Consider the following 25963-nt stretch of genomic DNA (forward strand, 5'->3'; position numbering starts at 1 on the left):
ATGTTTCAAGCGGACCACCATAGTCCCCGTGCCCAAGGCCTCTAAGATAACCTGCCTAAATGACTACCGACCCGTAGCACTGACGTCTGTAGCCATGAAGTGCTTTGAAAGGCTGGTCATGGCTCACATCAACAGCATTATCTCAGAAACCCTGGACCCACTCCAATTTGCATACCGCCCCAACAGATCCACAGATGATGCAATCTCTATTGCACTCCACACTGCCCTTTCCCACCTGGACAAGAAGAACACCTACGTGAGAATGCTATTCATTGACTACAGCTCAGCATTCAACACCATAGTGCCCTCTAAGCTCATCACTAAGCTAAGGATCCTGGGACTAAACACCTCCCTCTGCAACTGGATCCTGGACTTCCTGACGGGCCGCCCCCAGGTGGTAAGGGTAGGTAACAACACATCTGCCACACTGATCCTCAACACGGGGGCCCCTCAGGGGTGCGTGCTCAGTCCCCTCCTGTACTCTCTGTTCACCCATGACTGCATGGCCAGGCACGACTCCAACACCATCATTAAGTTTGCCGACGACACAACAGTGGTAGGCCTGATCACCGACAACGATGAGACAGCCTATAGGGAGGAGGTCAGAGACCTGGCCGTGTGGTGCCAGGACAACAACCTCTCCCTCAACGTGACCAAGACAAAGGAGATGATTGTGGACTACAGGAAAAAAAAGAGGACTGAGCACGCCCCCATTCTCATCGACGGGGCTGTAGTGGAACAGGTTGAGAGCTTCAAGTTCCTTGGTGTCCACATCACCAACGAACTATCATGGTCCAAACACACCAAGACAGTCGTGAAGAGGGCACGACAAAGCCTATTCCCCCTCAGGAGACTCAAAAGATTTGGCATGGGTCCTCAGATCCTCAAAAAATTCTACAGCTGCACCATCGAGAGCATCCTGACTGGTTGCATCACCGCCTGGTATGGCAACTGCTTGGCCTCCGACCGCAAGGCACTACAGAGGGTAGTGCGTATGGCCCAGTACATCACTGGGGCCAAGCTTCCTGCCATCCAGGACCTCTATACCAGGCGGTGTCAGAGGAAGGCCCTCAAAATTGTCAAAGACTCCAGCCACCCTAGTCATAGACTGTTCTCTCTGCTACCGCACGGCAAGCGGTACCGGAGTGCCAAGTCTAGGTCCAAAAGACTTCTCAACAGCTTCTACCCCCAAGCCATAAGACTCCTGAACAGCTAATCATGGCTACCCGGACTATTTGCACTGCCCCCCCACCCCATCCTTTTTACGCTGCTGCTACTCTGTTAATTATTTATGCATAGTCACTTTAACTCTACCCACATGTACATATTACCTCAACTACCTCAACTAGCCGGTGCCCCCGCACATTGACTCTGCAACGGTACCCCCCTGTATATATAGCCTCCCTACTGTCACTTTATTTTACTTCTGCTCTTTTTTCCCTCAACACTTTTTTTGTTGTTGTTTTATTTTTACTTTTTTTGTAAAAAATAAATGCACTGTTGGTTAAGGGCTGTAAGTAAGCATTTCACTGTGATGTCTGCACCTGTTGTATTCGGCGCATGTGACCAATAAAATGTGATTTGATTTGATTTGATATGGTGTGGTGTGTTGTGCACTTCAAAAGAGGAAGATCATGTGTTGGTTTAGGGAGAGCTGGGAGTGAAGACGGTCTCTTTAAGTAGGTTATAGGCCCGGGGGCCTGAGGCATTGTGGCTGAGGCTGTCTTGTCTGAAACTGCCTCTGAATTATTAGAAGGTTGCAACATCTGGAAACACAGTGATGGATATAATAATAATATAATATGCCATTTAGCAGACGCTTTTATCCAAAGCGACTTACAGTCATGCGTGCATACATTTTTGTGTATGGGTGGTCCCGGGGATCGAACCCACTACCTTGGCGTTACAAGCGCCGTGCTCTACCAGCTGAGCTACAGAGGACCACATGGATGGCCAGGTGTGTGTGTGTATACGCAGCACGCACACGCACACACGCACCCACACACACACACACACACACACACACAGAAGGAAAGGAATAAAGATCCAGCTAAGAGAAAAGTATACATACAAGATTTGACAGTTTGCAGTTTAACACCTGTCTCTCTCTTCTCAAATGTTGTCTAATTTATTCTAATAAAAGAGGATATATAGAGTCAGTGATGAACTGTTTATCGCCCTGACAACAGACACATAAAAGACCAGATAACAGCAGCATATTAAATTTGATGAGATTATTACACAGTCAGTCATAATCATCCCTGCATCAGGGGAAATGATACTATATCAAGGAAATGATATTGTTATATCACTACTCTGAATGTGGTGATACTAGATGAAGGGCTAAGAGATAATATGAAGGAAAGACCCCTTTGGTGTGTGTGTGTGTGTGTGTGTGTGGAAACACCCAGCATTGACTGCATCTAAGCATGGCTAGGTTAGGTTAGGTGAATCAGCTCTCTAGTACAGTGGGAACCTTAAGGTACATTATACAGTAGATACCCCAGCCCTGCCCTACAACAGAGCACACAGATAACTCACCCTTCGGCTCCAATTATTTCTCTTATTATACTGTAATCATCTTTATTTATGAGTGACTGTCCAGGATATCTTTCTGCATTGCAGTACAGGTTATAGCAACAACAATAGACGATGTAGTCAATAGCATGTGCCAAGACTGAGAAGTCAAGAGTTTGGCACATGCCATTGACTAAATGTATTATAATGTATGTTTCGGTTTGAGTCAGGTTGAAAGCAGAGAATAATTATATTTGGTGTAATGTCCTTACATCCTGTGACTATATTATTAGTGAATGAATAACCCCATCTAGACTCTGCCAGCTAACACACAGGTACGTCTTTATTCAGAAAAGTCCGGTGAACATGTCCATAATTGTTCAATCGCTGTGTGACCTTTCAACTCTTAGAGCATCTACTTGTCCCTCCCTCTCTCCTGTACCTCTTCACTCCTCCCCTCCCTCTCTGCTGTACCTCTCCTCCTCTCCCTCGTCTCAGGGTCTGGGGCTAGGGCTGGGTCCGGGGCAGGGGGTCTTGCGTCCGGACGGGATAGGTGGTAGGATGGGTTTGGCGTTGGAGCCTGGGCGTGCTGTGGTGACGGTGGTGCCCGGAGAGAGAAGCTCGGAGCCGGGGCGAGGGGCGTCAGGAGTGTGGCCCGATTCTACTTGATCTAGGGGAGAAACAAGTACACAACCAATGAGTTACTAATACTCTGAAAGATGTGTGCTTTTCATAAATAAAGAGGATCCATAACCAGTATATCTAGGGAGGAGACATAGATTATCATACATTTGATCTAGAACAAGATAATCACACTAGAAAGTATGGAAAATGTATGACTAGCCAACACAGTTCTGTGAGGTAGAGGAATGTATCAGCACCAGTCCCAATAAGCGTCATCACATAATGTCCACCTGCTAGAGAGAGAGACATGAAGAAAGGCAGAGACAGAGAGAGATACAGAGACAGGGAGCCAGTCATTGGTCAAAAAATGAGAGGTGATGGAGCGAGGGTTAGTCACCTTTGAGCATGTCCAGGTTGTGTCCCAGAAAGGAGACATCCAGGGGCTCCACGGTGGTGTCCAAGCCCAGGTCTGAACACCCCACTGGCCCCGCTGTCTCCAAGAAGGCCCCTGCTGAGCTGGGAATGGACAGGCCAGAACTAGCACGGGAGTCATCAGAGCTGATACCAGGGGAGAGAGAGAATCAGGGGAAGACAGAGAGAGAGAGACAGGGGAAGACAGAGAGAGACAAACAGACAGACAGAAAAGGAGAATACAAGAGAGGACAAGATGGAGGAGAAAAATAAAGGATGTGGTGAGAGAGGAAACCAGGGGGATTACAAGGAATACAATAAAGGAGAGAAAGTGAGAGAGAGAGACAGATAGAAAGAGAGTGACAGACAGCGAGAGAGAGAGGGAGGGAGACAGAGAAATAACGAATGAAATTGAGAAAGCAATGGAGCTGCCAAGTGTGTATATGTACATTACTGTTACAGTAGACAGACTGGTAGAAACCTGACACACAGTATTAAAGTCTCATTGGCAGGTTGGCTCTGTCCCAGTCTAATACTGACACAACCCCTCCTTCTCATAGGGCTGTCAGGAACATATTATATTGTGAAACCAGACACTTGAAGAGGAGGGAAAGTGATGGAAAGTGCCATCAGCGATAAGACACACTTCCGTCAAATATGTCACATAGAGAGAGACATGTAAAACATATCCCATACAGGTGGTATCAGACATTCTGTGTTGAAGGCAAATTGGCATAAGCATGCAGACTTTGGGATCTTTTATAGTCATGAAAACTGGGCTAAATGTGTGCCATTTAATTGAGGTCATAGGTATGTCATTAGGTATGTCATTCCATGGACTATGCCTTGGGATAGTTCAGACATCATTCTCTTGAACATCGTAGTTTTTAATGGATTGGTTGCTCTGAATAACTGACTAACCAAGAACATTCTAAAACACCTCCCACGCCTATATTTTAAATCCAAAGCCAACAAAGGACGATTTTAGAAAGATCTATTAAAGAAGTTATTCAGTAAAATAGAGTTGCTGGAATGGCACAGCTATTACAACTAAATCAGAAGCATAACAACACATGTCACAAGAAAATAAGTAATAATATCGCTTAGTGGCAGTAATTTGCTCATGTGAGGGACTTCCTCCCTTAAATCTACACTCCCTGTTGGTTCAATGTTAATAAAAGACCTTCAGCTCTCAGACATGCTGTATACATATAAATGCATATTTCACGGTGTAAGTCATAAGCTGTGTTAATGGTGATGCTAGACAGTCTCCTAGGGGACTTTACTGTATAAAAACAACAGTAGCGGATATAGTTGAGACTATAAAAGTTCAGTCTATAATAGGGTGTGTGTGTGTGTGTGTGTGTGTGTTGGGTATAGACCTGTTATTCTCTGAGTGGTTGTGTTGTCCGGCATGGCTGGCTCTAGGCATCATGGGGGATGAGAGGGCGGGGTCCCCTTGCATCTGAGAGGCCAATGATGATGGAGCTGTGTGAACACACCTGGGAGACACACACACATAAATCCTACACATAACATTTACATCATTTAGCAGATGCTCTTATCCAGAGCGACTTACATAACATAACATGTCATAATATGATAGCGTCACTAGCTTGATAAGAGACTGCAGCTGCAACACATTGGTGACATGCAGAGCTTTGTTCTACCTAAACAACATCTGATATGAAATCTAGCACTTTAAACTGAGTCTCAGCGATGAGGTTGCCAGGAGCAGCAGGATATTGCAGCTGAGCGCGATGCAAGACGTAGCACTCAGAGAAAATATCTGTGCATGTGCACAGGTGCGCTTCACGCAACCTGATAGCTATGGACCCTTGTGATTCATACTCTTAGTCGTTGCAGAAGTCGGCCTGATATTGCTGTTTACACAGTGCATCGCTAACTACCTTTAATCTCAAGAGATGTTTGTATGCGTTTCTCACACATGAAATATAAAACACACACAGTTGGTATTGTTCTGAAGGTGACCATCCTACCCAATATGCATCTGAAAACACAGTCTCAGTAAAACATGATGAGACATTATGCAGAACTTGACATACAGTATATCTCCTGTCAGCTAGAGTATGAATGGCAGCGTGGGTGAACTTTACTACACCACACACACACACACAAACACAAAAACACACACAGCCTTGTGGGTGGTTAGAGCTGATTACCAAGCCATATGAGTTCAGGTCCAGTCCATTGGAGAGCAGGTCCACCAGAGAGAGAATAGCTCTGGGTCGGAACATGAGAGGAGATGGCTGACTGGCTAAATCTACAGCACTGGTATTTGGTGAACAGAGTTGTACAATGACTTACTGGATCAGTCTTTGAAGAACCTAGGGTCCTAACTGAGAGGCCACACACACACGCATGCAGGCACGAACACACACACGCAAACACACACACTTTTCACCTTGACCTCTCTAGCTCCCTCTGCTGTTGGCATACAATACAACACCATTCTACCACATGACCTTGTAACCTGCCACTTCAACATCAGGGTCAAATGTGGCCAATCAGGACAACAGGGGAGGCTGTTGATTTGAAGTGTACACTCCAATCAAGCTTGAGTGGTAGGGTATAGTGTACCTCTTGAAGAGCTGGGTGTAGGCTCTGGGACTCTTCCCCATCAGAGCCTCTCTGACCAGCTGCTGCCGTCTGTGGATGGAGGCCAGCTCCTACGGCCCAGAGAGAGAGATAAAGTATCTAAACATGATGCTGTGTCTGTGGATGGAGGCCAGCTCCTACGGCCCAGAGAGAGAGATAAAGTATTTAAACATGATGCTGTGTCTGTGGATGGAGGCCAGCTCCTACGGCCCAGAGAGAGAGATAAAGTATTTAAACATGATGCTGTGTCTGTGGATGGAGGCCAGCTCCTACGGCCCAGAGAGAGAGATAAAGTATTCAAACATGATACTGGCGTGGATGAATAATGATGATTGATCTAGATCCCTCAAACTCAACTCTGGACCTCGAAGACAGTTCCACTGCAGTTTTTCATTGTTCCTCTCTAATCAGGGACTGATTTAGACCTGGGACACCAGGTGTGTGCAATTAATTATCAGGTAGAACAGAAAACCAGCAGGCTCTGGACCTCGTAGGGTAAGAGTTGAATAACCCTGATGTAGATCATTGTGATCAATAGCACAAGGCAGTCTCGGGGGTTCACCTAGTGTTGCCAAACTACCGGTAATATACCCTGCCTTTGTGACCCTAGGTGCCTGACTCCTATCCTCCATGTCTACAGTCCAGCTGTTTTCTCTTTCTTCCTGGCACTACGTTGATTAATCAATGTCACTGTTTGGCCAGAGAGTGCACACACCTGGTTCCTCAGGGCTGGATCAGTCAGATCCAACTAATCAACTGCTCACCAAGACCTTGATTGGTTGAATCAGACAAATTAGTGCTGGGCTGAAACAAAAGCCTGAATACCATAGTTGTCCAGGAGCAGGGTTGGTGACTACTGACGTGTGTGTGTGTGTGTGTGTGTTGTGAATCACTGCCGAGGTCTTCTGTGGGGTAAGCTGGGTCTGGACCTTGCTGTAGTAGTTCCTACAGTTGTGGTCCGAGGGGTCCATGTCTGGAGCGGAGTGGGACTTAAAGGCTGTCTCTGGCCTGGTGGAGGGGGCTGGGGGCGCCTCGTCCACTAAGGAGTCCCTCTTCAACTCTGTCACAGACATTAATGACATACTTGGCAGCACATACACTATATATACACACAAAAGTATATGGACACTCCTTCAAATTAGTGGATTCGGCTATTTCAGCCACACCCGTTGCTGACAGGTGTAAAAAATCGAGCACACAGCCATGCAATCTCCATAGACACACATTGGCTGTAGAATGGCCTTACTGAAGAGCTCAGTGACTTTCAACGTGGCACTGTCATAGGATGCCATCTTTCCAACAAGTCAGTTCATCAAATGTCTGCCCTGCTAGAGCTGCCTCGGTCAACTGTAAGTGCTGTTATTGTGAAGTGGAAACATCTAGGAGCAACAACGGCTCAGCCGCGAAGTGGTAGGCCACACAAGCTCACAGAACGGGACCGCAGAGTAAAAATTGTCTGTCCTCGGGTGCAACAATCACTACCAAGTTCCAAACTGCCTCTGGAAGCAATGTCAGCACAAGAACTGCTTCCACAAGCCTAAGTTCACCATACGCAATGCCAAGCTTCGGCTGGAGTGGTGTAAAGCTTGCCGGCAGTGGAAACGCGTTCTCTGGGGTGATGAATCACGCTTCACCATCTGGCAGTCAGACGGACAAATCTGGGTTTGGCGGATGACAGGAGAACGCTACCTGTCCCAATGCATAGTGCCAACTGTAAAGTTTGGTGGCGGATTAATGGTCTGGGGCTGTTTTCATGGTTCGGGCTAGGCCCCTTAGTTCCAGTATGACAATCTGTTTCAGCATGACAATGCCCCTGTGCACAAAGCGAGGTCCATACAGAAATGGTTTGTTGAGATCGGTGTGGAAGAACTTGACTGGCCTGCACAGAGCCCAGACTTCAACCCTTTGGGATGAACTGGAGCAAGGCCTAATCGCCCAACATCAGTGCCTGACCTCACTAATGCTCTTGTGGCTGAATGGAAGCAAGTCCCCTTCTAGTGGAAAGCCTTCCCAGAAGATTGGAGGCTGTTATAGCAGCAAAGGGGGGACCAACGCCATATTTAATGCCCATGATTTTGGAATGAGATGTTCGACGAGCAGGTGTCCATATACTTTTGGAAATGTAGTGTATATGTGCTGTAATGCACACACACACACACACACACACACACACACACACACACACACACACACACACACACACACACACACACACACACACACCTGTAGAGGTGTTGTCTAGGGTGTCTGTGGTGCTCTGGTCCTCTCCTCTCTGCTCCTCCACTCCCAGATACTCCTTCACCACCTGCCTCAAGGTCCTGTAGGCCTCCACTAGTTCATCTGAACACACACACACACACACATGCATACACACACATGCACACACGCATGCACACACAGTATTAAAATAATCTTCATACATTAGTACAGCAAGTCTGCTTATCTTTCTTCACATCCCTGTCGTGTCCACACACACTCACGGTAGTATGACAAATACAATAATGGAACAGATTAAATGTAAAAGATGTACACTATAGTAGATCAGAATGATGACTGTAATTTAAAGTGGAACTGAAAGCGTTCACAGTTTATGCTACAAAACCAACTTTATAAGAAGTTTTAAAAATGGGTTATATTTGACTCAAAATTCCATGACGTACAGTAAGACATTGTTTGCAGAATAGATGGATGAAGTTCAATACATGATTAAAATAAATTCACCAATACATTTCTTGGTAGTCCAAAAAATATTGCTATCAGGATGTAAATCACAGCTGGCCTGGTACATTGTTTGCTGCTTCCACCCATTCGGGAGGCACTGCTTTAGTTTCAATTACTCAATATTTTGGACAAAAACGGACGAATGTAACTAAGGCTGGGAATTTCAATACAATCAAACTGATCACAAGTCAGTCATAACGTGGCTAATAGGCTAGCGTATCTATTTATGTAACTATTTATTTATCAAGCTAAAAACACGGAGCCTAACGTTAGCTAGATAGCTGCTGGGAGGATGTCATGTCATTGAAAGAGTGGGTGAGTGACCTACTTTTCCCCCCTCATTTCATTTTTCGGTGGCAACAGCTAGAGATGCAGGTGTCATTTGGTTAGCTAGCAAGAAATGTTAATGTTAATTGCTTTGCTAGCTATCTATCTATCTAGCTATGCTGAACTTGAATGACCATTATCCAGTCAGCATATCTCTTGCGTTCAGAAATTCACTCTGGCTATCTACTGCGATTTCAGAGCAGTCGTCTGAGTGTGCCAGAGCGCAGAATACCTGAAGAATTTGTGAAAGCGCAACACCCACTGAATATGACCAGTGTTGGCAAAAAAAGTAATTACATTGTTGCCAGCAGCACAGTTAGTCACTTACGCTCTAGATAACGTAAACAGCCTAACCAGCTCCTAACCAGTGAGGTGTTCTATCATTTGTGTCTGGAAGTAGCTAACAAACTTTAGCCAGTTAGCTTGGGTGCTTGACTGCTGTTCTGAGGAACGTTTGGTTCAACACTACTCCTTGGCCAGAGCTTCCTGTGTTAAGACTGCAGTGTGCATCTGAATTTAGGAACGACCCAGAGCTCACTCTGACACACTGGAGGCAATTTATGACCGTACCCTTAGTTGTCAATCAAATGTATTTTAGCATCAAACAAATGGGAGGGCAGGCAGGGAAGTTCCCATTCAGTTGTCAAAACGTGGGTTGGGACAAGCATGCATTGGCAGGCAAGCTGCAGAAGGACGAGCAGGCTACTAATCCCAACTTTTCTCAGTGCAATTTTCACGGCCAACTAGCTGAAAAGGTTTGAGAGGGTTTATCTAATGTTTCCTCGTTAGATTTTAGCTTATCTGGCTAAAACATTAGTTGTTGATGTGCATAACTGAGGGAGAGATAGCATACCTTTTCATGGTTGTTTGATCAATAACACCATGATGTATCCAAATGTAAGAGGACTCCCGTGGTATTTACATATTTGCAGAAATCCATTCAGGTGTATTTTTTGGCGAATGCCTTCTAATGATCTAAAGTTGTGCTGTTGCTACTGCCTGTAAACACAGTCCAGTTCAAAGGGAATGATGGCAGGCCCATGTGGCAAATGGCTTATTTGCATATTTGCATGTAGCTCTGATTAGCTATGGCACACCTGTCTGCAGACTCCAGTCCTGGACAAGACAGATGTTTTTATTAGGTTTTATTTACTGCAGTGTCTATTAAAATTGTCCAAACGCACGCAGCTTTCCCACTCTATATTGCTCTAGAATTTTCACAAATACCTTACTATACTAAAATGACCATATCTAAGTGCTGGCTTGTCAAAAAAAAAGAAAAAAAAGAGTCATATTCTTCCTGGGGGTGTATATGATCAGATTTTAATAAGATTTCACGTTGTTAAAATGCTGTCAGTTCCACTTTAATGAGTTGCTTATAAACAGATCGCACAGAATAAATTAAATATGAAAATGTGATAAACTCGTGCTTCAGTTCATTAGCAACCTCTCAGCATGTCTGAGATCCTTCACAGGGATATGATAAACATGTACGCACGTTTTTATTTAATGTATTTTTTATTTAACCTTTATTTAACTAGGCAAGTCAGTTAAGAACACATTCTTATTTACAATGATGGCCTACCAAGAGGCAAAAGGCCTCCTGCGGGGACGGAGGCTGGGGAAAAAATGATTATGTAGGACAAAACACATGACAAGCGAGACACCACAACACTACATAAAGAGAGACCTAAGACAACACAGCATGGTAGCAACACAACATGGCAGCAGAACAACATGGTTGCAGCACAAACATGGTACAAACATTGTTGGGCACAGACAACAGCACAAATGGCAAGAAGGTAGAGACAACAATACATCACGCAAAGCAGCCACAACTGTCAGTAAGAGTGTCCATGATTGAGTCTTTGAATGTAGAGATAGAGATAAAACTGTCCAATTTGAGTGTTTTTTGCAGCTAGTTCCAGTCGCTAGCTGCAAGTAAATTTCCCTCGCTGGACACTTAATGTGCTTTAAATACATCTCCTAAAGTAACTGTGCATTGTTTCCAGATTTCTATGAAATATGACCTATAATGAATTACAATATGAGTGAAATACTTTTCCTTCCAACAAATGGTAATGAAGTATGTTAAAAAGCAGCTTTCCTGTGTTGGAATGGTGTGGGCGTATACCGGTCATTAAAAATATTCATGCGAGTAGACTGCATAGTCACTTTACCCCTACCTACATGTACATATTACCTAAATTACCTCGACTAACCTGTACCCCCGCACATTGACTCGGTACCGGTACCCCCTGTATATAGCCTCGTTATTGTTATTTTATTGTTGCTCTTGATTTTTTAAAACTTTAGTTTATTTAGTAAATATTTTCTTAACTCTTATTTTTCATAAAACTGCATTGTTGGTTAAGGGCTTGTAAGTAAGCATTTCTGCTGTATTCGGCGCATGTGACAAATAAAAAATGTGATTGATTGGCCAGCTCAGCCAATGAGCCAACATGACATCATGTTCTATGAGGAAATAGCAAGCATTTTCTTAAACGGTCTGTTTGCGCTATATATGTTTGAGGTGGGGTTTTTAAAGTGTTTTTTTCTCCAATTTATGCTTTGGACACATACGAATAAAGGATACGCCAACAACATTATTTGGGTAAGAGATAACAGAACATGAACTTTTGAAAGTTACATTTTCACTGGACAGTTACTTTAATTAGATTGAAGACTACAGTGTGTTAGTTAATCTACAGTAAAGTTTCCTTCATAGTGGGTCAGAACCCACATGGTGAGTTGTAGCTAGTTTCTACAGGATCGCACCTTTGGTTGTGGCCAGGCATGTTTTGTTTCTTTATCTGGTAGGGCACAGGTCAACTTTGAAAGCTTAAGTTGGTTCATGGAGCGAAAACCATCACAGAAACCATTAAAACTATGATAGACAATGTGGGTGTTTCTGTGTTATCCAGGTACAAAGTGGAAGACAGATTCCCTTTGAAGTACTATTATATTTACACTACCGTTCAAATGTTTGTTTTCAAAAGAAAATCAATTTTTCTGTCTATTAAAATAACATCAAATTGATCAGAAATACAGTGTAGACATTGTTAAGAGTGTGCAAAGCTGTCATCAAGGCAAAGGGTGGCTATTTGAAGAATCTCAAATATAAAATATGTTTTGATTTGTTTAACACTTTTTCGGTTACTACATGATTCCATATGTGTTATTTCATAGTTTTGATGTCTTCACTATTATCCTACAATGTAAAAAATAGCAAAAATAAAGAAAAACCCTTGAATGAGTAGGTGTGTCCAAACATATCTATATTCTATATACTGGTCTGCATCATCATCATCAGCTACGTACCACAGGGGATGACATTGTCGAAGAAGCCTGGGCGTTCTCTGTTGATCAGGGCGTATGTGTCCAATTTCATACTGCTGGGCTATGTGAATGTGTGTGTGTTGACACCCACCTCCAGCTCCAGGTGCACACAGCAGGCCAGGCCCTCCCTGGCCATATCTTCTATGGCCTCACGAGACAGACCATACCAGTGGCCCGCATACTGCATCGTCTGGATGAATTTACCCTGAGAGAAGAGGGAGAAGGAGAGAGAGAGAGAGAGAGAGAGACAGACAGACGGAGAGAGGGAGACAGAGAGGGGGGGGGACAGACAGAAAGAGAGAGAACAAAAGTTAACAGAAAGCTGTAAGTTGGGACAGTCAACTATCGTGGGGTGCAACATTTACTTAAAGTTATGAGTCAAATTCATATTCCAAAATGTACATGGTCGTTGATTGACCTACAGGGTCCTACACAACCACTGCTATGTCCAGAGAAGAGTAACAACCGCAGCTATAATGTCCCCACCTGTGAGGTGAACTCCTGACCCTGCAGTCAGAGGTACCATCACTTCCCCTGCTACCCTGTAGTTCACACAGCCGCGCCCTTTGACCCCTCGTCTACTTGCACCTGGGGCCGGTATGCTCAGCGTTACGATCCATCACGCTTTACGACCCTACGGACAGCTCTGAGGACTGTAACCTACTCTCAAGGTAGGCTATACTGTTTCCCAATATTCAGATAGAAATTGAACATATAGAATTGGTAAGGCTCTCATGTCCACATTCTATATATATCACATTTCTAGTTGATGTTTTGCTAAAAGTTGTGCCCTACTGATAGCCTATTGAGAGACTCCCTCAGGAACTTGACCCTTGTCGTGCTACAGTTGGTTTAACTTCACCCCCTATTTTTAGAGGGTTGGAAACCATCAGGCCCAAATTACAAAGCACAAACAGGTGCAGTTAATACAGGTAATGAGTGGAGAACAGGATGGCTTCTTAAAGAAAAACTAACAGGTCTGTGAGAGCCGGAATTCTTACTGGTTGGTAGGTGATCAAATACTTATGTCATGCAATAAAATGCAAATTAATTACTTAAAAATCATACAATGTGATTTTCTGGATTTTTGTTTTAGATTCCGTCTCTCACAGTTGAAGTGTACCTATGATAAAAATTACAGACCTCTACATGCTTTGTAAGTAGGAAAACCTGCAAAATCGGCAGTGTATCAAATACTTGTTCTCCCCACTGTATGTGGTAAGTGGGGAAGGGTCCACATCGGAACTGGTCTGATGTGGTCTGAATGATCCAGGGAGTATGTCATGTACAGTGGGGGAAAAAAGTATTTAGTCAGCCACCAATTGTGCAAGTTCTCCCACTTAAAAAGATGAGAGAGGCCTGTCATTTTCATCATAGGTACACGTCAACTATGACAGACAAATTGAGGAAATATTATCCAGAAAATCACATTGTAGGATTTTTTATGAATTTATTTGCAAATTATGGTGGAAAATAAGTATTTGGTCACCTACAAACAAGCAAGATTTCTGGCTCTCACAGACCTGTAACTTCTTCTTTAAGAGGCTCCTCTGTCCTCCACTCGTTACCTGTATTAATGGCACCTGTTTGAACTTGTTATCAGTATAAAAGACACCTGTCCACAACCTCAAACAGTCACACTCCAAACTCCACTATGGCCAAGACCAAAGAGCTGTCAAAGGACACCAGAAACAAAATTGTAGACCTGCACCAGGCTGGGAAGACTGAATCTGCAATAGGTAAGCAGCTTGGTTTGAAGAAATCAACTGTGGGAGCAATTATTAGGAAATGGAAGACATACAAGACCACTGATAATCTCCCTCGATCTGGGGCTCCACGCAAGATCTCACCCCGTGGGGTCAAAATGATCACAAGAACGGTGAGCAAAAATCCCAGAACCACATGGGGGGACCTAGTGAATGACCTGCAGAGAGCTGGGACCAAAGTAACAAAGCCTACCATCAGTAACACACTACGCCGCCAGGGACTCAAATCCTGCAGTGCAGACGTGTCCCCCTGCTTAAGCCAGTACATGTCCAGGCCCGTCTGAAGTTTGCTAGAGTGCATTTGGATGATCCAGAAGAGGATTGGGAGAATGTCATATGGTCATATGAAACCAAAATATAACTTTTTGGTAAAAACTCAACTCGTCGTGTTTGGAGGACAAAGAATGCTGAGTTGCATCCAAAGAACACCATACCTACTGTGAAGCATGGGGGTGGAAACATCATGCTTTGGGGCTGTTTTTCTGCAAAGGGACCAGGACGACTGATCCGTGTCAAGGAAAGAATGAATGGGGCCATGTATCGTGAGATTTTGAGTGAAAACCTCCTTCCATCAGCAAGGGCATTGAAGATGAAACGTGGCTGGGTCTTTCAGCATGACAATGATCCCAAACACACCGCCCGGGCAACGAAGGAGTGGCTTCGTAAGAAGCATTTCAAGGTCCTGGAGTGGCCTAGCCAGTCTCCAGATCTCTACCCCATAGAAAATCTTTGGAGGGAGTTGAAAGTCCGTGTTGCCCAGTGACAGCCCCAAAACATCACTGCTCTAGAGGAGATCTGCATGGAGGAATGGGCCAAAATACAAGCAACAGTGTGTGAAAACCATGTGAAGACTTACAGAAAACGTTTGACCTGTGTCATTGCCAACAAAGGGTATATAACAAAGTATTGAGAAACTTTTGTTATTGACCAAATACTTATTTTCCACCATAATTTGCAAATAAATTCATTAAAAATCCTACAATGTGATTTTCTGGATTTTTTCTTCTCATTTTGTCTGTCATAGTTGACGTGTACCTATGATGAAAATTACAGGCCTCTCTCATCTTTTTAAGTGGGAGAACTTGCACAATTGGTGGCTGACGTGCTTTGAAAGACTGGTCATGGCTCACATCAACAGCATAATCCCAGAAACCCTAGACCCACTCCAATTTGCATACCGCCCCAACAGATCCACAGATGATGCAATCTCTATCGCACTCCACACTGCCCTTTCCGACCTGGACAAGAGGAACACCTACGTGAGAATGCTATTCATTGACTACAGCTCAGCATTCAACACCATAGTGCCCTCTAAGCTCATCACTAAGCTAAGGATCCTGGGACTAAACACCTCCCTCTGCAACTGGATCCTGGACTTCCTGACGGGCCGCCCCCAGGTGGTAAGGGTAGGTAACAACACATCTGCCACACTGATCCTCAACACGGGGGCCCCTCAGGGGTGCATGCTCAGTCCCCTCCTGTACTCTCTGTTCACCCATGACTGCATGGCCAGGCACGACTCCAACACCATCATTAAGTTTGCCGACGACACAACAGTGGTAGGCCTGATCACCGACAACGATGAGACAGCCTATAGGGAGGAGGTCAGAGATCTGGCCGTGTGGTGCCAGGACAACAACCTCTCCCTCAACGTGACCAAGACAAAGGAGATGATTGTGGACTACAGGAAAAAAAAGAGGACTGAGCACGCCCCCATTCTCATCGACGGGGCTGTAGTGGAACAGGTTGAGAGCTTCAAGTTCCTTGGTGTCCACATCACCAACGAACTATCATGGTCCAAACACACCAAGACAGTCTTGAAGAGGGCACGACAAAGCCTATTCCCCCTCAGGAGACTAAAAAGATTTGGCATGGGTCCTCAGATCCTCAAAAAATTCTACAGCTGCACCATCGAGAGCATCCTGACTGGTTGCATCACCGCCTGGTATGGCAACTGCTTGGCCTCTGACCGCAAGGCACTACAGAGGGTAGTGCGTACGGCCCAGTACATCACTGGGGCAAAGCTCCCTGCCATCCAGGACCTCTATACCAGGCGGTGTCAGAGGAAGGCCCTCAAAATTGTCAAAGACTCCAGCCACCCTAGTCATAGACTGTTCTCTCTGCTGCCGCACGGCAAGCGGTACCGGAGTGCCAAGTCTAGGTCCAAAAGACTTCTCAACAGCTTCTATCCCCAAGCCATAAGACTCCTGAACAGCTAATCATGGCTACCCGGACTATTTGCACTGCCCCCCCACCCCATCCTTTTTACGCTGCTGCTACTCTGTTAAGTATTTATGCATAGTCACTTTAACTCTACCCACATGTACATATTACCTCAACTACCTCAACTAGCCGGTGCCCCCGCACATTGACTCTGCAACGGTACCCCCCTGTATATATAGCCTCCCTACTGTCACTTTATTTTACTGTATATATAGCCTCCCTACTGTCACTTTATTTTACTTCTGCTCTTTTTTTCTCAACACTTTTTTTGTTGTTGTTTTATTCTTACTTTTTTTGTTTAAAATAAATGCACTGTTGGTTAAGGGCTGTAAGTAAGCATTTCACTGTAATGTCTGCACCTGTTGTATTCGGCGCATGTGACCAATAAAATTTGATTTGATTTTGATTTGATTTGACTAAATACTTTTTTTCCCCACTGTATGTATGTGGTAAGGGAGGAAGGGTCCACATTTGAACTGGTTTGATGTGGTCTGAATGATCCAGGGAGTCTGTCTAAAGAAAAGGAAAAGCTGCCCAGGTTTCCACAGCAAGCCGTCTTCATCAGGGTTTCAGTCTGGAGAACTTCACCTGAGACACTTCCTCTGGACTTTACAGTGTGAACGGTTAGGATCCCCACTTCACCTGAGACACTTCCTCTGGACTTTACAGTGTGCACGGTTAGGATCCCCACTTCACCTGAGACACTTCCTCTGGACTTTACAGTGTGCACGGTTAGGATCCCCACTTCACCTGAGACACTTCCTCTGGACTTTACAGTGTGCACGGTTAGGATCCCCACTTCACCTGAGACACTTCCTCTGGACTTTACAGTGTGCACGGTTAGGATCCCCACTTCACCTGAGACACTTCCTCTGGACTTTACAGTGTGCACGGTTAGGATCCCCACTTCAAAGGGTTTCCCTCCAAATATCACTGTGAGAGAGACCTCTATTTATAAAGGTCACACGGCACTTACATAATCACCTTTAGAAATAAAAACGAATGGGCCTCAAGTTAAAAGAAAGTTGGCCGGGCAGGCAGGCATACTCTATAGTACCTCAGGCCCCCCGTGTAGGATTTCTAGGAGTTCTTCCTTTGGGAATATTTGATAACTCTTGTGCTTTGAAGTGTCTAATATTGTAGATATAAGGAAATATATTTATGTAGCAAATAACTCAGTATGACATAACTCTAAAAGACAATTGTTAAAAAAGAGAACAGCTTACAAAACTTCAAACCAGAAGACTTGTCATGTCTAGGCTACACACATTTGCACAAATAAATTGCTGGCTAGATGAACATACTGTTTATTTAAATTCTGAAGTATGATGAATATGTGGTGGTGTCATGGACAGGGCTAACCATGGATTTTTTAACCTTAACATTATATCTTTACGAATTGAAATACTTTCAATTAATACCAGACTGACACACCATCAGTGTGTTTGAGGGGATCAGTTTGAGCAAGGTGAGGTGCAGAATCACTAATGTTGATCACACAACGGATAGTTATTTGGGATGCAAGGTGATTTGTAGATCAGTAATTCTGCGCAATCACACTGCAATGTAGTCAATCTCAAACACGTACCATGTGAATCATGTTCTGAAAGTCTTCCTCCGTGACAAAATGATAGTCGCTCCCGTCCTCTTCCCCAAAGTAGGGACCCCTGGTGGTATGGCAGACTCTGTGACAACAAGAGACAAATGGATCCATTCAAAATACAGCAATACAAGCTAGCAACTCAATTCTATTGTACGCGTACACAGTTTAGCAGGTGTTATGGCGGGTGCAGCGAAATGCTTATGTTCCTTGTTCCTATCAATCAATGTAGTAAATATCAACAAGCGCACAATGATCCAAAATTAAAAACGAATCAAAACTCCAAAGGATCATAATGGTATTGCAACACACCGAGACAGAAAGACGAACAGACTAGATATATAGACAGACACGTGCCACACACTCGCTTTCATGCACACACTCCGACTCCCCTATACAGGTGAGGTGGAGCACTCCAATGTCCACATCAACTGGATCTTGTCATTTAGGAGGGGTAAGTATGTTAACTGTTTTTAACGTTAGCTCTGGAGAGGAGAGGGGCTTGGTGGTGGTGGGTTTTGGGATGTAGAGGGAAGTGTGTGTGTGTGTGTGTGCATGAGTGAATGTTTGTATGTAGAGCAGGGCTCTCCTACCCTGTTCTTGGAGAGCTACCATCCAGAAGGTTTTCACTCCAACCCTAATCTAGTGCACCTGATTCTAATAATTGGCTGGTTGATAAACTGAATCAGGTTAGTTACAACTGAGGTTGGAGCAAAAACCTACAGGAGGGTAGCTCTCCAGGAACTGGGTTGGAGAGCCCTGGTCTAGAGGTTTCTAATAAAACCAGACGTGAGGTGAGAGCCACAGACAAGCCATGTCCGGCAGATGTTCTTTTGATTTCAGCGCTCCAGTATACGTGCTCTCTCTACCATTCTATTTACTGCATGTATCTTTATCACTCGCCATCACTCATGTGTTGGAAGTACTAAACATCTGGTTTAACAGTATGGAAGTATAATGTATCTATGGATGGGGAACCAGAGGGGATCCTAGAGAAATATATTTAGCACCATCCTAAACAATAACCCTAACCCTAGCCTTCACCTGTGACCAGGCCTTCTCATATTTAAGCTAGCTGCATCCTTTGATAAAGTCTATTCCAATGAGCACAAAACCCTAGAAGCAAAGCTAGCCAAAAGTGGTGCACTATATAAGGAATAGTGTGGCATTCTGGATGCATACAAGCCCACAGAGTTTGGCCACAGCTTGCCAAAAGTAGTGCACTATTATGTAAGAAATAGGGTGGCATTTGGCCCTTGGGACTCACCCGTAGGCGAAGAAGTCGTTAAACTCTCTCTCTTCCCACAAGCCTGGGGCCCAGTCAACAGCAGCATGGGGTAGGGAGAGTCCAGACTGGGTAGGGTGCTGGGAACACACAGCAACACATGGACGATATAGTACCATTTAGAGAGAGGGAGAGCACAAGGATAAAAAGTCTAGGAAGTACTTTACCATTGTTCAGGACAACTAGCCAATCAGAAAAATCTGATTTTTCTAGGTCAGTTTCTATGATGTATGAATAGAGCATAAATGTCAGAAAAGCTAGGGTTCTTCATTTTTAAAGATTGCGAGCACAAGTTAATTTAGTAAGTAAGCTTTATTTAGATTATTCATCGTATCGACTTCTTATTGGCTGAGAGTCATGTTATGAGGAGGGTAGTCCAGTCAGGGTAGTTGACGGATCCTGCTATTTTTACCTATCATTGATGACCTGAGGCTGCATCAGCTGGTATACCATGTGGCTCATGTGCTCCCTGGCCGCCACCACCTCCAGAGGAGGGTCGTACTTGTTCAAGGCCGACACCTGGGGAACACGGGGGGGGGAGACGTTCATATGACACAATGTTCACAGCCGACACCCAACGTTCCCCAAGTGTCACAATGTTCACAGCCGACACTTGGGGAACACAGGGGGGACGTTCATTTGTCACAATGTTCACAGTCGACACCTGGGGAACACGAGGGGGGGTGACGTTCATATGTCACAATGTTCACAGTCGACACCTGGGGAACACGGGGGGAGACGTTCATATATCACAATGTTCACAGCCGTCACTTGGGGAACACAGGGGACGGGGACGGGGGGGACGTTCATATGTCACAATGTTCACAGCCGACACCTGGGGAACACGGGGGGGGGGGGGGGGGGGGTAAACGTTCATACAGTGAGGGAAAAAAGTATTTGATCCCCTGCTGATTTTGTATGTTTGCCCACTGACAAAGACATGATCAGTCTATAATTTTAATGGTAGGTTTATTTGAACAGTGAGAGACAGAATAACAACAATAAAATCCAGAAAAACGCATGTCAAAAATGTTATAAATTGATTTGCATTTTAATGAGGGAAATAAGTATTTGACCCCTCTGCAAAACATGACTTAGTACTTGGTGGCAAAACCCTTTTTGGCAATCACAGAGGTCAGACGTTTCTTGTAGTTGGCCACCAGGTTTGCACACATCTCAGGAGGGATTTTGTCCCACTCCTCTTTGCAGATCTTCTCCAAGTCATTAAGGTTTCGAGCCTGACGTTTGGCAACTCGAACCTTCAGCTCCCTCCACATATTTTCTATGGGATTAAGGTCTGGAGATTGGCTACTCCAGGACCTTAATGTGCTTCTTCTTGAGCCACTCCTTTGTTGCCTTGGCCGTGTGTTTTGGGTCATTATCATGCTGGAATACCCATCCACGACCCATTTTCAATGCCCTGGCTGAGGGAAGGAGGTTCTCACCCAAGATTTGACGGTTCATGGCCCCGTCCATCGTCCCTTTGATGCGGTGAAGTTGTCCTGTCCCCTTAGCAGAAAAACACCCCCAAAGCATAATGTTTCCACCTCCATGTTTGACGGTGGGGATGATGTTCTTGGGGTCATAGGCAGCATTCCTCCTCCTCCAAACACGGCGAGTTGAGTTGATGCCAAAGAGCTCCATTTTGGTCTCATCTGACCACAACACTTTCACCCAGTTCTCCTCGGAATCATTCAGATGTTCATTGGCAAACTTCAGACGGCCCTGTATATGTGCTTTCTTGAGCAGGGGGACCTTGCGGGCGCTGCAGGATTTCAGTCCTTGACGGCGTAGTGGGTTAGCAATTGTTTTCGTGGTCACTATGGTCCCAGCTGCCTTGAGATCATTGACAAGATCCTCCCGTGTAGTTCTGGGCTGATTCCTCACCGTTCTCATGATCATTGCAACTCCACGAGGTGAGATCTTGCATGGAGCCCCAGGCCGAGGGAGATTGACAGTTCTTTTGTGTTTCTTCCATATTGCGAATAATCACACCAACTGTTGTCACCTTCTCACCAAGCTGCTTGGCGATGGTCTTGTAGCCCATTCCAGCCTTGTGTAGGTCTACAATCTTGTCCCTGACATCCTTGGAGAGCTCTTTGGTCTTGGCCATGGTGGAGAGTTTGGAATCTGATTGATTGATTGCTTCTGTGGACAGGTGTCTTTTATACAGGTAACAAGCTGAGATTAGAAGCACTCCCTGTTATGGCTATGGTTCAACCCAGCACTCAGAGAAACCAACACGACAAAGGGAGTGGAAGAAACAAAAATATTTTAATAAAAGTTCAAATTGTCTTAGTCCAAAAACAACTGAAGTAAAGGAACAGAGTGGGCTAGTCGGCTCCGGAGGAAGGAGAGGCTGAGGCAGGCAGGCAGGCAGGCAGGCAGGCAGGCAGGCAGGCAGACCGACAGGCAGGAAGGCAGGCAGGTTGGGAGGTATGTCCGAACTGAAGACAAAACAAACGACAGGTTAAGGAGAGTGGAGAGCCAGGCTGAAGACAAAGACAAAATAACTTTACTGGTGAGCCAAGTTACCGCTCTGGTAAGAACAACGATCTGGCGCCGGTGGAGAGCCATGCCCAGGAATAAGTAGTGCAGGTTGATGAGAGAATAGGATGCAGCTGCGTAGGCAGGAATCACTGGAAACAACCCGCAGCTGCACAGGAGAGGCAGATCCTGAGCACGCCCCCTGCTCCACTCCAGACACACCCACATAAAGGGGACAAACACACATACAACAGAAAAAGAGGGGACAAAACAAGGAGGAAGGGAAACAGAAAAGGGAGAGACAAGCTGCCCACATAACAGTACCCCCCCCTCAATGGTCGCCACCTGGCGACCCACCAGGCCTGTCAGGGTTGTCGTGATGGAAGTCCGTGATCAGCTGAGGATCCAACACAAAACGCTTAGGGACCCAAGACCTCTCCTCTGGTCCATAACCTTCCCAATCGACTAGGTATTGGAGACCCCTACCCCGCCTCCGAGAGTCCAGGAGCCTACTGACAGTGTAGGCCGGATGGTCGTCAATGAGGCGAACAGGTGGAGGTGGATCAGCCGGCGGACACAAAAGGCTGGAGGACACAGGTTTCAGTTGGGAGACGTGGAAGGTAGGGTGTATCTTCATGGCTGAAGGCAACTTCAAACGAACCGCAGCGGGGTTAATGATGGATTCCACCACAAACGGACCCAGGTACCGAGGAGACAGCTTGCGTGATTTGGTACGAAGAGGTACGTTCTTAGATGACAGCCAAACCTCTTGACCAGGATGAAACACAGGTGCGGGAGTCCTGCTCCTATCCGCTGTTGTCTTGTTCCTGTCGGTGGTCCGAAGCAATGCTTCCCGAGCGTCGCTCCACACTCTCTGGCAGCGGCGGAGGTTCTCCTGAACCGAAGGAACAGCCAATTCCTTCTCCTGAGCAGGAAACAGAGGGGGTTGATAACCCATGGTAACCTCGAAGGGTGAAAGACCGGTGGCAGAGGCGGTGAGGGAGTTGTGGGCGTACTCTATCCAGGGCAGATGTTTAGCCCAGGATGATGGATGTTGAGCAGCCACACAACGAAGGGTTGCTTCGAGGTTTTGATTGGCTCTTTCTGTTTGACCGTTGGTCTGGGGATGAAACCCTGAGGACAGACTAACGGAAGCACCCAAAGCAGAACAGAAACCCTTCCAAACACGGGAAGTAAACTGTGGGCCTCTATCAGATACGATGTCCACAGGTATTCCATGGGGACGGAATACATGTTGGACTAGGAGGTCCGCTGTCTCACTGGCAGACGGTAATTTTGGTAATGCTATATAGTGGACAGATTTAGAGAATCTGTCCACAATGGTAAGTATAGTATCATTACCTTCAGACTTGGGTAGGCCGGTGACAAAATCCATGGCAATGTGGGACCAGGGACGGCTGGGAACTGGGAGGGGTAGCAGCAGCCCCGAAGGGGACTGATGGGAGGCTTTGCCCCGAGCACAGGTTGAACAGGCTGCCACAAAAGCCCGAACGTCAGTTTCCATTGAAGGCCACCAAAAATGTCTCCTAAGCAGCGTCAACGTGCGTCTCATCCCAGGGTGACCAGCAAAACGGGAGGTGTGAATCCACTGCAACACCTGAGACCGGACCGTCTCGGGAACAAAGAGTAGGTTGGGAGGTCCATCACCCGGTCCCGGGTCCGTGGCAAGTGCAGTCTTCACAAGAGACTCGATCTCCCACTGAACAGCCGCCACGACGCATGAGGAAGGCAGGACTGCCTCAGGCTCGCTGGTCTCCGAAGGGTCAGCAAACTGGCGGGACAAAGCATCTGGTTTAACATTTCTTGACCCCGGTCTGTATGTAAGAATAAAGTTAAACCTACTAAAAAACAGGGCCCATCTGGCTTGGCGTGAGTTGAGTCTCTTAGTGGCTTGGATGTAAGCCAAGTTTTTGTGGTCAGTCCAGACCACAAACGGCAATTCAGCTCCATCCAGCCAGTGCCGCCATTCTTCCAGTGCAAGCTTGACCGCCAGCAGTTCCCGGTTTCCAACGTCGTAATTCCGTTCTGTGGGTGACAATTTCTTGGAGAAAAAAGCACAGGGGTGAAGCCTTTGGTCAGTGGGGGAGCGCTGGGAGAGGACTGCTCCCACACCTGAGTCCGACACGTCCACCTCCACAACAAACTGCAGAGAGGTATTGGGGTGTATCAACACGGGGGAGGTGGAAAACAGTTCCTTCAAAACCCCTACCGCCTGCTCCGCCTCAGGGGACCACCGAAAAGGGACTTTAGGAGATGTGAGTCTTGTAAGGGGTGCCACCACTCTACTAAAACCCTTAATGAATCTACGGTAGAAGTTAGCAAAGCCCAAAAATCGTTGAAGTTGCTTACGGGTGGTGGGTGTGGGCCATTCCGTCACTGCCCGGATCTTCTCGGGGTCCGCCTTCACCTGCCCGCTCTCAATTATGAATCCAAGGAACGATGTAGACTGTTTGTGGAACTCACACTTCTCTGCTTTGACGTACAGCTTGTTCTCCAAGAGCCGTTGAAGGACTTGACGGACGTGTGACTCATGCTCCTCGGGTGACTTGGAAAAAACAAGAATATCATCCAGGTATACAAAGACAAAACGGTTCAAAAAATCCCTAAGAACATCGTTCACCATGGCTTGGAAAACCGCAGGGGCATTTGAAAGCCCAAAGGGCATGACCAAATACTCAAAATGTCCCAGTGGAGTGTTGAAAGCGGTTTTCCACTCATCTCCCTTTCGGATTCGGACAAGGTGATAAGCATTCCTGAGGTCGAGCTTGGAAAACACTGTGGCGCCATGCAGAGGTTCAAAAGCTGAGTTGATGAGTGGAAGGGGATACTTGTTTTTAACAGTTATGTTGTTTAAACCCCTGAAATCGATACAGGGGCGTAACGACTTGTCCTTCTTTTCCACGAAAAAGAAACCTGCACCCAAAGGAGACGACGAGGGACGGATTATGCCCGAGACCAGAGAATCACCAATGTACTGCTCCATTGCCTCTCTTTCCGGTCGGGACAGATTGTATAACCGACTAGAGGGCAAGGGAGCACCAGGAAGCAGTTCAATAGGGCAATCATAAGGCCTATGTGGTGGTAGAGACAGAGCCTTGTCCTTACTGAAAACCTCCGCTAAGTCATGGTATTCTTTGGGGACAGATGACAGATCAAGAGGAGCTGAGGGAGGAGTTGGGTTACACTTAGTGGGGGGAACCGCTGACCTCAGGCACTCGGAATGGCAGTTAGTGCTCCAACTGAGAATGGTGTGACGTGTCCAATCAATTTGTGGGTTGTGAAGAGCCAACCAGGGGAAGCCAAGGATTAGGGAGGTAGCTGAGCCAGACATAACTCTTAGCTGAATGCTTTCACAATGATTGCCAGAAATCACTAGGGAAACGGGGGTGGTTTGATGAGTTATCTCCGCGAGGAGGCGCCCATCAAGGGCTGTGACCCGGATGGGGGTAGGTAGTGGCTCCATGGGGATACGAGCTTGTGTAACGAACTGGTGGCTAATAAAGTTATCTTCTGCACCTGAGTCTATGAGAGCTGAGAGTGGCAGGGAATGACTCTGGAAACGTAAGGTTACAGGTACTTGTAATCGGGGAATGATGGGTTCAGGATCTAACTCTGGGCTCGCAAGTAGACCCACCGTTACGAGCGAGCCTTGTCTTTTGGCCGCTTAGGGCATGTAGCCAGAATGTGTGTGGCGTCTCCACAGTACAGGCACTCACCCGCCTGGAGGCGCCGTTGCCGCTCAGCTGGAGGTAGTCGAGCTCGACCCACTTGCATAGGTTCCTCCTCTGTGCTCGGGATGGAATCAGGAACAAGAAGCTGCCGACTCCGGAGAGGCGAGACTCGAGTGGTTGAAGGCTGGGGAACTCGTCCTCCTAGATGTGGCCGATCGCCTCTCTCCCGACGCCTCTCCCGCAACCGATTGTCTAGCTTGATGGACAGGGAAACGAGAGAATGTAAATCATGTGGCTCATCACGAGCAGCCAGTTCATCCTTAATGGCTTCATTCAAACCGTTTAGAAATGC

At 46.1% G+C, this 25963-nt stretch overlaps 1 pseudogene across 1 annotated transcript in view; it reads right to left on the reverse strand.

The window, feature by feature from the left end:
- Positions 1–2916: 2916 nt before the first annotated feature.
- The window catches only part of LOC311129303 (leucine-rich repeat and guanylate kinase domain-containing protein-like), a 28820-nt pseudogene continuing 5773 nt past the window's right edge, over positions 2917–25963 (reverse strand). The window contains exons 8-18 of the transcript in view: positions 19845–19951; positions 19415–19512; positions 18136–18232; positions 12650–12763; positions 12511–12532; positions 8395–8511; positions 7065–7231; positions 6154–6242; positions 4935–5054; positions 3539–3699; positions 2917–3187 (exon numbers count right to left, since the gene is read on the reverse strand). The product of the transcript in view is annotated as a leucine-rich repeat and guanylate kinase domain-containing protein-like (transcript). The remainder of the gene's footprint in view (positions 3188–3538; positions 3700–4934; positions 5055–6153; positions 6243–7064; positions 7232–8394; positions 8512–12510; positions 12533–12649; positions 12764–18135; positions 18233–19414; positions 19513–19844; positions 19952–25963) is intronic.

The sequence above is a fragment of the Coregonus lavaretus genome, assembly GCF_964263955.1.
Source record: "Coregonus lavaretus genome assembly, chromosome: 5".
Taxonomy (NCBI): Eukaryota; Metazoa; Chordata; class Actinopteri; order Salmoniformes; family Salmonidae; genus Coregonus; species Coregonus lavaretus.